The sequence below is a fragment of the Ursus maritimus genome, unplaced genomic scaffold (genome assembly GCF_017311325.1).
Source record: "Ursus maritimus isolate PB19 unplaced genomic scaffold, ASM1731132v1 scaffold_4, whole genome shotgun sequence".
In the NCBI taxonomy this organism is placed as follows: Eukaryota; Metazoa; Chordata; class Mammalia; order Carnivora; family Ursidae; genus Ursus; species Ursus maritimus.
The window spans coordinates 41,641,961-41,658,073 of NW_024426552.1; the positions used below are offsets into that span (position 1 = coordinate 41,641,961).

Genomic DNA, 16,113 nt, shown 5'->3' on the forward strand with positions numbered 1-16,113 from the left:
TTAAATGAAATATTATATGAAATATCCTCAGCAAAATAGCTGACAGATAACACATGCTCAGAGGTTGTCAGTTTTCTTCTCCTTTCTTTTAGTTCTATTTAATAGCTTTAGACAGAATGATTTAAGCCAATAAGCTTCTAAGACCATGATATATTTAGATTGCCTACATTGAGGGTGAATTTTCTGTCAAATTTTTCAAACTAAGTTGGACATTGTAAGAAAAAAATCAGTATGTTATCCTGACAAACTAAATTTTAAAAGTTTCAGCACCTTCCTAATGACTAAATCTCTCAAGATGAAGAGTTTGAAAGAGCTAAAGGTAACCCTCAATCAAGAAGATTATATGGTGAAAAATAGCCTTGAACATTGTCTTTCTAAGTGCTCTTACAAATCTGCACTTGAAAAAAATTGTAAATTTTACTGGAGAGGAAAATCATACCAATTGTGAAGTAATGATATTGGCCTTTGAAAAGTGCAAGTAGTGCCTGATTATAAGGTTACTGATTTATTTAGGCAACATGCTGCTTCTAGCTTGCACTTTCAACTGTCATTTAAATTGTATTCAACTTCAGCTTAACTTGTATTCAGCTCATTGCAAACCTTAGGAAACCAAATTCAATTCTGTTTCAGAGGTTAGGGAGACTGTATAATCTCTTTACAGCTCAGTTCTGGCTGACAAAAACAATTGCTTGCTTTCTCAGCCATTCAAATTAATTGGGAAATCAAAAGAAACAAACGATGATTAACTGGCTTGCCAGTTGTTGTTTGAGTGTTGTTTCTATTTTTACTCTGTATTTACTGTATATTTTCTTTAAAATGTACAGAAATGGCAAAATAATTTTTGATATATCAGTTATTTTTTCAGAAGTAGACTAGCATGAACTAAATACCAGTAATTAAGTACCAATATTTAGTCTTTTTCACTCTCTCCTTCCCTGCCTCTTTTCTCTCTTTTTTTCTCTCCTTTCTTCCTTCCTTCTTTTTATCATTCCTATTTTCCTTCATCTTTTATTTCTTCCTTTAACAGGCAATACTTTGTATATTAGGTACCAGATGAAATAGAACTTTTAAGTAGATATCATGTAATAGATGCCCATTATCAAGTTCTATCATACTAGACATAAGAATTTTTGTTGCAAAAATAAATGAGGGTCCTCTGAGTGAATTTATAGGTTAATACTAATTCTTGGAGGGACTATGAAATTTTTCTTAATAAAATAAGTACATTAAATATATAAAACCTACAATATAAACTAATAGAAGCAAGAAGTAAAGTAGCACTTGTTTTAACTTTTAACAAATTTTTGTAGAGCCACAAATATGCAAATTTTGACATGTATATGCATAATTTATGTGTGTAGCTTATATGTGTATCCTGTTCCTTCCTGATTATGTAATCCCAGATTTATCTGTAAAACTACTGAATGTATTTATAGTGTTAGCTTGCCTAACACATTCTTTAAAGATAGTTTGGGAAGATGGTACAGAACATTAATACAAAATCAATTGTACCAATCTCAGTTATACAGTTATGTGTTTCTCCCATGTTCCTCCAAATCTGAAATGTTTTCAATTTTATTTTTACAACGATGCATAAAGGAATTTAAAATTTCTCTTTGTCAGTTTCCCTTTTCAATCTGTTTATTTAGCTGTTATTTATAATTTTCCATAGATACATGCTTTAATTGCCCAACTAGAGGCATGCACCTTGTAGAAATGTAGCATTTTTTTAATGATTTCAAAATGTATAGAACTATATTTTGAATATAGTAGTTTTAGGATTTATGAACTAAAATTATAACAGTTACTTGCAAATGTACTCTATAGATTTATCAACCACAGAAAAGTAATTCAAAGCCTATTAATGAGAAGCATTATATGTATAAATAAAGTATGTGCACATTCTAAATTACCTACACACTGACCATATATTTGAGAAAAAAGTTGGAGTCGTGTCATTTAGATAGATATTTCTCAATCTCAACCGTTGTGTGTAGCTGAATATAATTTATCTTTCTTACTCATTATTTCCTCAGCTTAGTGTGTCAGATCTCATTCTGCCCTTCAAATGCATGGCTCCAGCACCACTCAAGGAATTGGGCAGAGTTTGTAACATAGGATCCAGGGCTCCCTACTCTTGGAATTCTCCTTTCTAATATTCCCTTCTCCCATTCTAGGGACTATGGTTGTTTTCAAGTTAGTCTCTGTTCATCTGACTTTTTTTAAAATCAGTTTTAGATACACTCGTAGGCCTGACTTTATTCTATCCCCAGATTAAAGCCTTAAAAAATGAATAACTCATGCTGTGCTATTCCTTTCTTCCCCGCTTCCATTCTCTTCCAGAATTTTCCTCTTTTTTTTTAATCTTTAATATAAGTGATTTCCTAGTATTTTCCCCATCTTTTTAGTTGTTATATTGGTGGGAAGGTGGGGTTGAGGGCCAGTAGGAGCTTATATGTTTATATTAGTTTAAACTTAAGTTCTACCAGAACAAGAAGATGGTTGTAACACTGAGACGGCAGAATAAGGATGCAGGGAGTTTGATGGTGACAGATCCTCTTCTCCCGACAAGACTATATTTGGGAGGATGAGGAAAGGAAAGTGTGTGAGATATGTCATTTCAGGGCATGTTTAAGGCATTATAAAAATAAATGTGGCCGATGATGATCTGGGAGGCTTTCTGCCTTTGAGAGAATGGGAGGGTCATGTAAAAAGGGGTGGAATTGCTCTTCGTAGGCTTTAACATCTAGATTTAAGCAGAGGACAACTCTAATCCTGCAGTTTCAGATAAAGAAGCCCCCGTGCTGGGAGATGGTCTGCCAAGGACTCAAAGAACTCCTTGACTTGTGCTGGCCTGACAGAGGGTAGTTCACTGGAAGCATGAGACAGAGAATAGATATTTTGTAGACTATAGAATTATGGACATATGAAGCAGAAAGTGATATGGAAACCTCTGATCAAGGGCAATTGATTATGTCAAGATAGACATTAGGTGGAAGAACACTGTTTTCTTCCTTTGATTGCTAATTTATTTATATTTTAATGTATGAAAATGATAAGAATGAATTATAGTATGTGTTTTCATTGTGTTCTGCTAGTTTTCTTTTTCTGAGAAAGAAATTTTTGCATATCTGTGGGTATGCATAATTCTTACACCTTTTAAATTTTCCAAGAAGATATGTCATTTTTTTAAAGCATAAGTTAGCTTTGGAGGCATTACGCAGTTTGAGACAGATATAGAATAGACAGGAGTTTTGGTAATTATTTATTTTTTTGTACTAGAATATTTATTATCAAAGTATGTGTCATAATGAACAATAGATGATCACTTATTCAATATTTTACAAATATTTAATATTCCAGGTACAGTCCTTCATATATGTTTTTATCCTTCCGTCATTGTCGATTTTGCCAGTATATCAGTTCTTTTCTCCCTGACCACAGCTAAACTGCTTTGTCAGCTCCAATCTTATTTTGTTGTCTTCTTTTTAATAAGTTTTGTCCTACTATAAAATAGGTTTGGTCAATGGGAATCCACTCTGTGAGATCACAGCCCAGGTGCATTTTCGTTCTCACACAACACATCGAGCCCATCTGTTCTTGGCTCCATAGGTGACTTGGACAACATCTGTTTTACTTGTTTGTTGACATACATGAGCATTTGGGATGTAGTTGCAAATAGAAATCTGCACATTCATCATTCAGTTGATCCTTGAGGAGCAGCCAAATTTCCTTCTTGGCTACCTTTAAAGATTTAAAGTTCTCTCCTAACACCCTTCTTTTTCTGTATATCCTCCTTCGTATTGCCCTCCTTGTGTTTGACAGAACAACTGATGAGTTAGGTTGTTGGCATTGTTTGCTATGTTTATTCTATTCAAATGAAGTTATATCCCCTTACTTTTATTTCATTACCTATCAAAGACTAGTTTCATTACATCTTATTGATTTTGTCTTAAGCAATTTAAAAAAATATGTTTAATAATTTACTACTATAGCTTTAAATAATTTTGCTTTTTGCCTTAGAGAATCTGTGTATGTGTGTATGTATGATGATGCCGAATATTTCAGTTCTACAAAATAAATCGAAACAACATCTATTATGTAGATTTGTTTTTTAAAGAGTGAAATGATGACATAGAAGGAAAAAGAAAGATAGGGCAATCCATAATCCCTTTTTCTTTCAGCCTTCCTTACTTATCAGCGAGCCAAAGGTAGAGAGTGGTGGTGTAACATGCACATATCAAGAAGTGAAATAAAAGCAGTCGAGTTAGATTTCTGCAATGTTTCCCCTATTCATACAAAATACATATGCATGTGTGAGCTATAAAACACAAATTATGTGATTTCAGGGATTTTAAAACTGCCATTACCCAATATAAAGGTTATGGTAAAACTCATGCTAATGATTTAAATTTTTATTTCTCTTTACCTAAAATGACATTAAAAAGCAAATTAAAATCACAATGACTATTTGCAAAACAAATCACGAGAGGATGGAAAAAGCTTTATATTTATTACCTTGAACAGCACTTTTCCCCTGCTTTTCTAACAAGGAATCTCATGTTGTTATTCTACACTAGGCCCTGCAAATCAAGTGGCTGGCCTTGCATTTCCCCAGCCATTCTAAGCTGTATAGGACTTTAATATGATATGGATACTAATATGAATTTGTGATTGCTAAAGCAGCAGCTAGACAGTGTTTCTAGTTATGAAGATTGAAAAGAAGGAACTTGAGATGAAAATTAGGCTAAGACTAGATCCGTTGGAGCTAGTCCAAAATATTCACTTCTCGGAGATTATTCATAATTATTTTGCCCTGCACAGATAGGTAAAAAATGATAGATGGGTGACATGTTACAATATTGACATTACATTTTTGACATATACATGACATAAAATGTCTCCCACACTGGAAACAGTTTCACGTATTTTAATTTATGCCACACGTAGACACTGTCAGGCTATCTTATTGTCATCCTTTTGCATTGCAATAGAAATGATCTGCCTCACTCTGCTGGGAGCAGTTATATGCCTGTGTTTAGATCGGCAAGGCCCATAAAGAGGGAAAATGTAACATTAACATGACATCAAGGAGCAGATATGGGGAGCCGGGTCAACTATACATAATGTCCTTACAGTGTTGAATACAACCATACAGACTTGGTTTGTCTCTCAAATTTTATACTGATGTGTATGTTCTAATTCTCTTCTCATTTAATTGATACTTGCCTACATTTCATACCACATAGTTTACAATACATTCAGGTGATCATAATCTAATTAAGTTACCTTAAATTCCTACATCATACACTATATGTAAGTCTCTAAATCCTTTCCTTTTCTTTATATCCACACATTATTTTATGCCTTTCACCATTTTTATTTTAGCATTTTACCATTTATAAGATGATTCTCCTCTCTCAGTTGAAATTCAGTTTATTTGCTTTAAATGGATATGTTTCCCTTGGCTTTGTCAAGATCTGAGCCACTTTGCTGAAGTAGGACACTTTTTTTCCCTTAATTTTGTTTCCACCAGATTTGTTTGACAGGTAGTATCTTTCAATCAATCAAATTTATATTAGATATGTATCAGAAAGCATACGGAAACTACAGGTATGACAGCACCTTAACTGACTTCAAGAGAAACTAATTAATTGATTTGACTGGAAATGTTTCTATTTGACAAGATCTATGGTTTCAAATAAAACATTTATTTTAAACATTTCATGGAAAAAATCACATTTTGACTTTATGGCACTGACGCATTGATAAATCCAGTTTATTCCATACCAAAATGCTTTCCCTCCTCATATAAACACATTTTGCATTTGTGTCATTATTCTTGAATACAATTCCCCCCCCCAAAAAAAACCCTATTATTTCAAACAATGGACTGTGAGATTGTGAGTAAAATCAGGCTATGAAGATATAAATGCTTGAAAAAATATTAACAATTTAATTATAAAGTTCTGTGCTAAGTATGTTTTAACAATTTGTAGTGTTTTTTGTGCAGATTTTATTTATTTATTTGAGAGCGAGAGAGTGAGCACAAGCAGGGGAAAGGCAGAGGGAGAGGGAGAAGCAGACTCCCCTCTGAGTGGGGACCCAGACGTGGGGCTTGACCCCAGGACCCTGGGATCATGACCTGAGCTGAAGGCAGATGCTTAACCAACTGAGCCATGCAGCCCCCCCCCAAAAAAATTTAGTTTTATATTGTTTTAATGGCTTCACCAAAACCTAGCAAGGCCTCAAATAACATTTATACAATTTTAAATTACCAAAATCAGTTAAACAAACTAGTTTGTAAGCCTCAAATTCTAACATGCCATTTATTTAATGTAGGACATGAAAATGTGCTTTGTAAATTAGTTTTTTGTTACTTATAAAGGCAAACACCAAATAGCAACACATAATTCATCCCATCAACTTGCCAGTAATTTTAAATTAATGGTAATTACTTCACAAGTCTGTAAGTTTCTGTTTAGAAATTGTTAAGAAAACATTTGCACCGCTCCATGGGCCACGCACCATCATACAGATGGTTAAAACTTAAGGATGTTGCTGGAACCCTCACCCCTAGGACGTCATGTGCTACAGCCACCTGATGACAGAATAAGCATATGACATAGTTTTCCAATTGTAATGGGATTTACCTGTGGTATTATATATTGATTTTAGCTGATTTCCATTAAAAACTTTAAAATTCTTAACAGTATGATATAATTAAATAGAAATGTGCATTAAGATATTTTAGTTAATTCTATCATGTTTGGGTTGTTTATTATATGCTAGTAAATCAATTCTCTTTTATATTCTTTACATAGGTTTTGATATCATGTAGATAGAGGGATTTGCAGCCCTTTTTCATGCTAAAAAGAAGGTAGAGAGAATTGAGTTAAGGAGCTTAATGTTTAAATAATAATTAAACCAGAGGTTTTCCTTGCTTCTTCAAGCCCTTTATGATATCAATAATATGAAATAGTTTACTTGTGCTTCTGTATGTTTATGTTGTTTTAACTGCTTCATGAGCAAAAAAATTTGGCATACAAAGGTGTTTTAAATTATTTTGTAAAATAAGAGAACAGATGATGATATGATATGTTTGAGAGAAAATTGGAAAGATTAATTTTTTGAAGAAGCAAACTACTAGTGCCCTCTCTGGCATAACAGGGAGACCCTGGGTTTGTAAACTTGGTAGCACCAGGTTCTTGAAGCAAAGTTTGATTGACTCTAAAAAATAAACACAAATAATACAAGCAGATTGTGTACTAATAAATTACACAGTAAGTTCCTATTTGTATTAAAAATACAGAATAGCTCAATGTATTTTCACTTAATTTCTCAAATCCATTAATTGGAAATGAGATTTCTGTTATTATTTTTCAAAAATAATTTCTGAAGTTAACTTAGAGTATAAAAATGTGTCTATTCTTCCAGCAATGGGAAGAAGTTAAAAACACTTGCCAATCTGTCAGAGCTCCAAAGATTATTTCTAAACAATTTGACTGTAGGATCTAAAAAAAAAAAAAAAAAAAAAAAGAGTCTTATTATATCTGTATTCAGAATTTTGTCTTTAGAAAGACAGGAAGACAGGGATTAGCTAATTTTTCACTGTATTGCCTAAAAGGTGCAAAAGAAAAGTTTCCTAAAAGGAAGTTGGATATAGTTTTCTAAATTCAGAAAAAAAGTCTGTGTTAAAAATAACAGTTTACTAATAAGGACTACACTTTGACAAAGAAATGGTTTATGAAGTGAATATTTTTATGATACTTGTATAATAAGAATAACTTGAAGGGGAAAGTCCTAATCTTTGCAGTATGATATAACATAACTTATAAGGATGGAAGTAATATTCAGTTCTAATTTTATTCTTTTATATCAAATGGGAGAAAAAGTATTGAATAAAAATAATTTCAAACAGAAATATGTGAAAAGTATTTCTTGAAAACTTAATTTCCATATGGTACTAGTATACCTCATAGAAAATAATACATATAGAAAAGAATTTCATACTTTATTATTCACTTTTGTTAAACATTTAAGTAATTTAACCTATCATGGGACAAATAGAACCGTGATTTATAATTCACAATTTATAGAGATGATATTTAAACACAATCACAAGATTATAGCTCAGAACAATTTCATAGAAAAAAAGCACATTTTGATAAATCTATGTCAAAGTCTAAAGGAGCACCTACAACTGTGTGAATTTGTCATTATTGAAAAATTAATCCTTCAATCAATGTAAATTAATTGTAACTCTTGTGTTATCTGTTGAGATCTTTGATTATTGTTTATAAATAGTATTTAAGCCAATACTTTTTTAATAATATGCACAAAAATATCTTAAAATCAGAAAAACTTGACAAGTATGCTGCTATAGAACCAAATTATACAAAGTCAAATTGAGCAACAAGAAATTCAAATTAGGTATAAAAATAATCTACAGGTGGTAAGACCTGGTTTAACAGCAGGTTTGGGGAGGGGCAAGAAAAAATTCTTGGAATTTGTATTGAAGATAAACTAGCAAAATTGTTGGAGTATGTGTTAACACCAATTACTAATGTCTTCCAGAAGAAGAGAGGGAACAACCTTACTATAGTTAAAACTGATCTAAGCACATATGATACATTATATCTCATTTTAAAGATCATACTTTAAGTAAAAAGCGTGGATAAGTTAGAATGTGTATGTAAGATAAGCATAGTGGTGTGTGTGGGGGGGAAACAGCATATGAAGTTGAATATTAGGGAATAAGATTTTAATATGGAAAAGTGGGCATGTGTAGAGAAATGTGTAAAAACTGCATGTCTCACCTCCTGGACTACTAACCGCCTGGACTACTAACCAGGTGACTGACTGACTGTTGCAAATGTTCTGAAGTTTTCTGCTTCCATAGTTTTATGTTAATCTCTCAAACTGTAATGTCTTCTCTCTTCATTTTTAATTTCCAATGATTAATTAAAATTTCAGTGATGCTTTAAAGTCAACCTCTAAAACTATCTCATGGACATGCCTCCCTTCCTGATCTCCAATAAAACTCAGCACATTGATGTATAACATCCTGGAAGTTTATTTCCTCCCCACAGAAAAAATAAGAATGTGTCTTTTTCAACTTCATGACTCCCATGGTTTTTGTACAGTCTAACAAATACTTAACAAAAACAGTCTGTTAATTAAATATCCATTAACATTTAATTCAAAACAAGATTATCCGTATTTCTTTATATAAAGTGGCATAGTCACAGTGCAAAGGAGAGAGGGCATGCATAATTTTATTGACAGAAGAAAATGCTGAAAATGATTAAATTTCACATGTGTTAGAAATTTAATGATGGTTATTTAAAGAAAGTAGGCTGTTATTCATGAATACATAAGGAGAGGAAATTAAAATTAACATTGGTAGAATGTATTTAGAAACAAAGGAAACACTTTCAGAAAGATACAGCTCAAACAATTGTACAAATTAGAGGTGAAATCTCTTTTTGCAATAATGAAGAATAAATCTTTGATAAATAAATTTCAGATTTTAATGCTTTTAATGAATTTGAATTTTCAAGGAATCATAAAAATAAAGTAATATTAGTAAGTATTTTTAGGAGCATGACCATATGTATATAGGATGTGAGATTATGTTTATTATACACATTTTTTTTAAAGATTTTATTTATTCAACAGAGAGAGAGACAGCCAGCGAGAGAGGGAACACAAGCAGGGGGAGTGGGAGAGGAAGAAGCAGGCTCATAGTGGAAGAGCCTGACGTGGGGCTCGATCCCAGAACTCCGGAATCACGCCCTGAGCCGAAGGCAGACGCTTAACTGCTGTGCCACCCAGGTGCCCCTATACACATTTTTTAGTATTGTTTTCCCTCTAAAATATTTTTCTTATTAGTATCAAATCAATTTGTTTTACTAATAGTTTACCACATTTCATTTTATTTTTTTATTTTTTAAAAGATTTTATTCATTTATTTGTGAGAGAGAGAGAGAGTACAAGCAGGGGTGCAGCAGACAGAGGGAGAAGCAGGCTCCCTGCCAAGCTAGAGCAAGGCGCCTCATGCTGACTCAGTCCCAGGGTCCTGGGATCATGACCTGAGCCAAAGGCAGATGCTTAACCGACTGAGTCACCCAGGCATTCCACATTTCATTTTAAATTATTAGTAACTGGACAGAATCAACTTAGACAACATAAGTATTCTATCTGAAATCCTTACAAGATTTAGTAGTCAATCATGGGGATAAAAGATGAAGGATAGGGAATATAATCAATGATACTGCCATAGTGTTGTATGGGGACTGATGGTAACTACTGTTGGGTTGAGTATAGCATAGCATGTAGACTTGTCAAATCACTGTGTTGTACACCTGAAACTAATGTAACACTGTATATTCACTGTGCTTCAATAAAAAAAGAAAATTACTAGTCATTCACCTGATAACTGTCCTACCTATGAAATGTTTAATTAGGTTGATTTTTACTTTAGAAAAAGTTGTTAGGGAACTGCTGTTAAAATTATTGGACATATAGAGGTGCCTGAGTGGCACAGTCGGTTAAACTGTTGGACTTCTGATTTTGGCTCAGGTCATGATCTCAGGGTCAGATATCCAGCCCCGCATTGGGCTCTAAGCTCAGTGCAGAGTCTCCTTGGGATTCTCTTTTCCTCTCTCTCTGTCCCCCACCCTGTGTGCACACTCAACGCATGTGCTCTCTCTCTCTCTAAGATGAAGAAATCTTAAAAAAAGAAATTATTGGACATATACAAATGATTGATTTTTGAGAAATGAAAATTTTGATTTTTGGTGAACATAGTTTGACCAGAAGTTTGAGGAGATTTAATGGTGGCAAAAGAATTTGATGAATCATGGTAGCCTTCACACAGAATCATAAGGCATTCCATATCAGAATATGTTCTGTTTCTGTAAACTTAGAGAAAGTTGTTTTTTTCTTTCTCAACTCAGGTATTCTTTGTCATTGTAAGTTTTGTTTGATGCTGAAAATTATTAGAGTGGTGAATGATATAGAAGCTTTAATCAGTATTAAAAAAATCTGTCTAGGTTTTTATCCTATAAAGTGGTCACATTATGTGATTACTCTAAAGATGTTATTTTAAATATTAAGCATGTTTTTTGAATTTGCACTAAAGTAGAAAATTTTAATCTTTGAAGAATAATTTATTTTGGGAAATAGCTGTAAGTCCTTTGGTGCCAAGTAGGAATATAGTGCATGATCACTGAAACATACTACTTGATGTCCAATATGGAGCCTTACCATAAAGTGAGAGTTTAAACTTCCTTAAATGATTTCTGTAAACCGAAAGGACACAATCAAAAAAGGATTTCTAAAGTCACTTTTTGCAATAATAACATGTAGATTTATGCTGTAAGTTAATTATTTTGGTGTCAGAAATAAGGTAGTATTATACTAGTGAGCAATGAACTACAAAGGGGAACCAGGGAAAGACAACTCTGATGTGAATTTTGTCTCTCTCTAAAAAAGACCCATTTTTGTGCTTCCATAACATCAGCAAGAAATGTTCCTTAATGCTAATTCAGAGGGACAGCTGCAGCACATTAATATTTGGTCACAGCAAATGGATGGTAAAAATCTTGTGGTCTTTATCAAAAAAAGATATAATTACTACTCAGTCTTTAGCACTCTGAGGACATTCGGCACAGCAGAATCATTTGTTTATAATGCATTTTTTCTTTCTGGCATTAATTTCAATGGTATTCATAAGGGGAAAAATACTTGGCACAAATAGCAAACTGTAATCTCTCAAAGAGGTTCTTGCATGACACTATTCCTAAGAGATCTGCTTCAGCTAAAAGCGTTCTTCTGACCTGTAGATATTTGTGTACATGTGTGATTGAGTGGAAAAAACTGCTGGAGAAAAATGAGATCACAAATGTATGTTTTGGCTGCCATCAAGTCAATACAGTAATAGGTTGGTGAAAACATCAAAACACAATCAAAGCTGCCTTCAGTGTCTGAGTGCAGAATTCACTGGGCAGTCAGCCAGGAAAGGTCATTCCCCCCCCGCCCCATCTCATCAGTAATCATGAAGGAAATAAATATGAGGATTATGGTTTTTGGAAAAAAGTTTAAGTGAATGCTCTACAGAAAACAGTTTCTGAATACCCTGGAGTATATGTGTTTATTTGACTTAGGGTAGTAGGTGGAAATGAGCTATCAACAACAAGGTGAATTTGTGCTTGTATATGTCTAACACAGAAAAATTGACTACAATTCAAGACGTAGTTATGGAAATTGACACATATTTGACATGTCAATGCTTGGAAAATCCTTTGATACAATTTTGAAGAGATTAAAGAAAATGCAAATGTATCTGACTACAAAGAAAGCTTGTAATCAATAATTTCATGCTAATTATAACAACTTGAATCTGAATAAAGTATTTGTGTGATCAAATCGATATTACTTTGCACAATCAAAACAGTGATGCTTTAATAATAATTTTGATATATAAATCACAAGAAAAAATATGGTAAATGAAAGTTTTAAATCCTCTCCCCTCACTATGTTGAAAATTTGCTTTTTTGGTAAACGTTTTAATTATATGCCTTATTGGAGAAAATACATAAAACAATTTAAAAATTATCACCCATTTTTATACATTATGTACTGTGTTAGTTGGTAACCATTTAAACTAGAAACAATGTTTCTCTCTGAGCTGAGCAGTAATATAAAAACACAAACACAGTGGTTTTGCTATCTGACCATACTTACAATCAACATGCATTTGACATTAGACAGGGTGAATAGCTTTTATGTTAGAATAACTGTTTTTTAGTAAGAGTGGGAGGGAAAAACATAAATATAATGCAATGTAATAACTGTTAAGAAAAACACCAACTCATATTAGACAATATTTTTATAATTGGCAATTGTTGAATTTTTTTACTAAATTATTTGGCTTAATCGGGGTACTTCATACTATTAATATTATGTGGGGATGGCAGTAGAATATTTTACTTAAATATAATAGAAATAAATATAGAGAATATATAGTATACAAACCATGAAAACAAATTGCATGTAGTATTTTGTAATATTTTATTTCAGTTATATCTATCTACACACATCCTGGTTACCAAATAAATTATACTTTTTAGGATTGTTGCCTTAAAACTTTGAAAAGCATGATTTTACCTATCTAACAACTTACAAAATGGAAAAAAAAAAGAAACTATAAAAAATTAGTAACATCCTCTCCTCAACACAAAGAGAAATGCAGTGGTAAATATTATTTGATAAGCTAGGAATATCTAATATCAGCTGAATGTCAAACCCAAAATAGATTCAATAATAAAAATAATTGTGAAAATAATTTTTTACACTAACAATAGATAATATCAATAGCTATTATTTTTTTGTGCGTGGGTCACTCTACTAAAAGCTTAAAAACATTAGTTCTTTTAACCTTATGACAACTCTAGGAGATATATATTAATATCTCCATCTTCCAGAGGTAAAAAATGTGGTAAGGGAGATTTAATCATTTGGAGAATTCTAGAATATGCCAGATCAGACCCAAAACTTATTCTAATAACTATACCATATGGCTATAGATGTTTATTGTGCTTTACATGAAAGATCTTTTTCCTAAAAGTTTCAGCCTGCAGCAAGGGACAATAGAACATAATAAGAATAGTTTATCTCGTGATTCTCACATTTTTACATTTATCACAATCATCTGGAGAGTTTTAAAAATCGGTTGTTGTACCCTATCCCAAGAGTTTCTGGTGAGGTGTGACGTGGGGCCCAAGAATTTGCATTTTTTTTTTTTAAAAAAGTAGGTCAGCTCTGCACCCAGCATGGAACCCAACGCGGGGCTTGAACTCATGACCCTGAGCTGAGATCAAGAGTCCAAGGCTCAACCAACAGAACCACCCAGGCACCCCTAGAACTTGCATTTTTAACAAATTTCCATGTGATGCTGAAGCTGCTGGTCCAGGAACCATACTTTAAAGATCTACTTTAAAAAAAAAAAATTGTATTAAAAGCATTCAGAATGTCCACAAAATGGCTGCAACTCTTTTTTTTTTTTTTTGCAACTACAGACTGATATTCAGGTACCAGAACAACAATTATTTTGTGTAAGCTGCATCAGAGACAAGTGAAGATGCAAAAACATACCGCTAATTTGCGCTGTGCACAGAGCCTGCTTTACATTTCCGTGCGGACCTACCACCCCCACACTGTCCCGCAGGGTTCGTGGCTACGGAAAATACCCGCAGGCCAGGGCTCTCCAAACACACATCCCGTAGTGTGTTAACTACGCAAAAATGACGCTGTACGGTTTAAAAACAACTCTTACACAGCTTACGTGTCTTTACTTTAAAAGGAGTGAGCTGTGTACAGGGGGGTTACGTGCTTTATAGACAAGAGAACAAAAACTGCGCGAGAACCAACCTATACATCATCTTCTTCATCTTCTGTCTTCATCCTCTTCATCTTCCTTGTCTTCCTGCTCTTCCCTCTTTCTCTTGCGGTTTTCAGCCGACACGACTCCCTCCTATGCCGCATCAGGCTTTCCTCAGCGCGGCGGGGGCAATGACCTTCTAGTTTTCCTTCGGCCTGGCAGCCTTCTTTTCCTGCGGCTGCTTGTCACCGGCACGGGGTCCTCCACGTCTCTCCCGGTTTCTTTGCAACATCGCCAATGGATAGGCCGAGATGTTCCCCTTTGGTTTGGGGGCGATACTCAGAACTAAACAAGAAAAAACTGAAGGAGGCCTATTGGGTGCATTGGGATCCTTGAACTTTTTTGTTTCCCCTTCAGGGGAGGATGTAAGTTTCCATTTCTCTTCCACAATGGGCCTTGTCCGCCTTTGCCACGTCTTCAGGTTTTCCTTTCTTTCCGCAGACACGGTCTTCCAGCTTCCGGAGCACTCCTTAGAACACTCGAAGTTCTCCGAAGCATCTGGGTGCTTCCTGTGCTTCTGCACAAACGGTGCATATGCGGACATTTTGCCTCTTGGCTTCTTAGCATCTCCGTTGCCCACGTTTAATTATTTTCCCCAGTGAGGCACAGAGTCGCCCAGCGCACGTTCGGCTCTCCGTTGCCTGGCACCGTCTCCGTGGAGCTCAGTGTGCTGCGTAGACTGTGAGACCGGGAGCCAGACGCAGGCTCCTCAGTCTCCCCACTCTGTAACATTACTAATACCCACTTTTGTATGTTTTTGTGGTGTGGACTTAGAACGGAAAGCTACTGACCTCAAAATAATGAATCAAAATATCTCTGCCCAGGATCTAGCCATCTGCATGGGAGCAGGATTTCCTGAGAAATCTAACAGATAGCATTATATTCAGTCTGTTGGCCATTAAATATATCGACACATTTTGAGAGGTGAAAATACAGAAGTTGCAAATATTTTTTAGTTTTTAGTTTCATTATATTTTTAAAATAAATAACCTGGGGCAACAGTTTCGGATTTGGTCTACTCCAATAGCCTAATGTGGCTACTGTTTTATTCAACACTCTCTCCCACATACCTACTAATATTTTGCTTCTATCAATATCTACTTTCCCCAAATATTACACAGAGTACATAAATTAAGCACTCACCCCAAAATAAAATTTATTCTAATTATAAAATTTAATAAAATGATATGCAAATAATCATGGAACATTGAATCAAAAACTGGGGATGTTCTGTATGGTGACTAATATAACAAAATAAAAATTATAAAAAATTATAAGAAAATTAAAAATTTAATAAAATGTTATGGACAAAGTAAATTTGCTACATGCACCAGAAAATTTAATGTTATTGAGTTATAGATGAGTCAAAAACCTAGTTAAACTTGCTTTCGTATAAAATATAAAGAACAAGATCACGTTGGGTATACTTGGGACGAAAGAGGGATTACTGTTCGTAAAACAAAAACCTTGGAATTGAGGCAGAAGAGAGAGGATAAATCAGACTCAGATTTAAAAATGTGCTCTCAGAAGAGCCGATACAGCTGGGATTGCAGTGAATAAACCGGAGCCATTTATCTACAGAGTGAGAATTGCCAAGGAGAAGCAACTGTGTCTTCAGGATTCTGAAATCAAAACTTCAGTAGTGGGTGCGTTTTGGTAAATTCAAG

The 16,113-nt window shown here is 34.0% G+C and overlaps 1 pseudogene; it reads right to left on the bottom strand.

Annotated features, from left to right (window-relative positions):
- Nucleotides 1-14,347: 14,347 nt before the first annotated feature.
- LOC103662028 lies at nt 14,348-15,029 on the bottom strand (annotated as a pseudogene).
- Between the last annotated feature and the right edge of the window lie 1,084 nt (nt 15,030-16,113).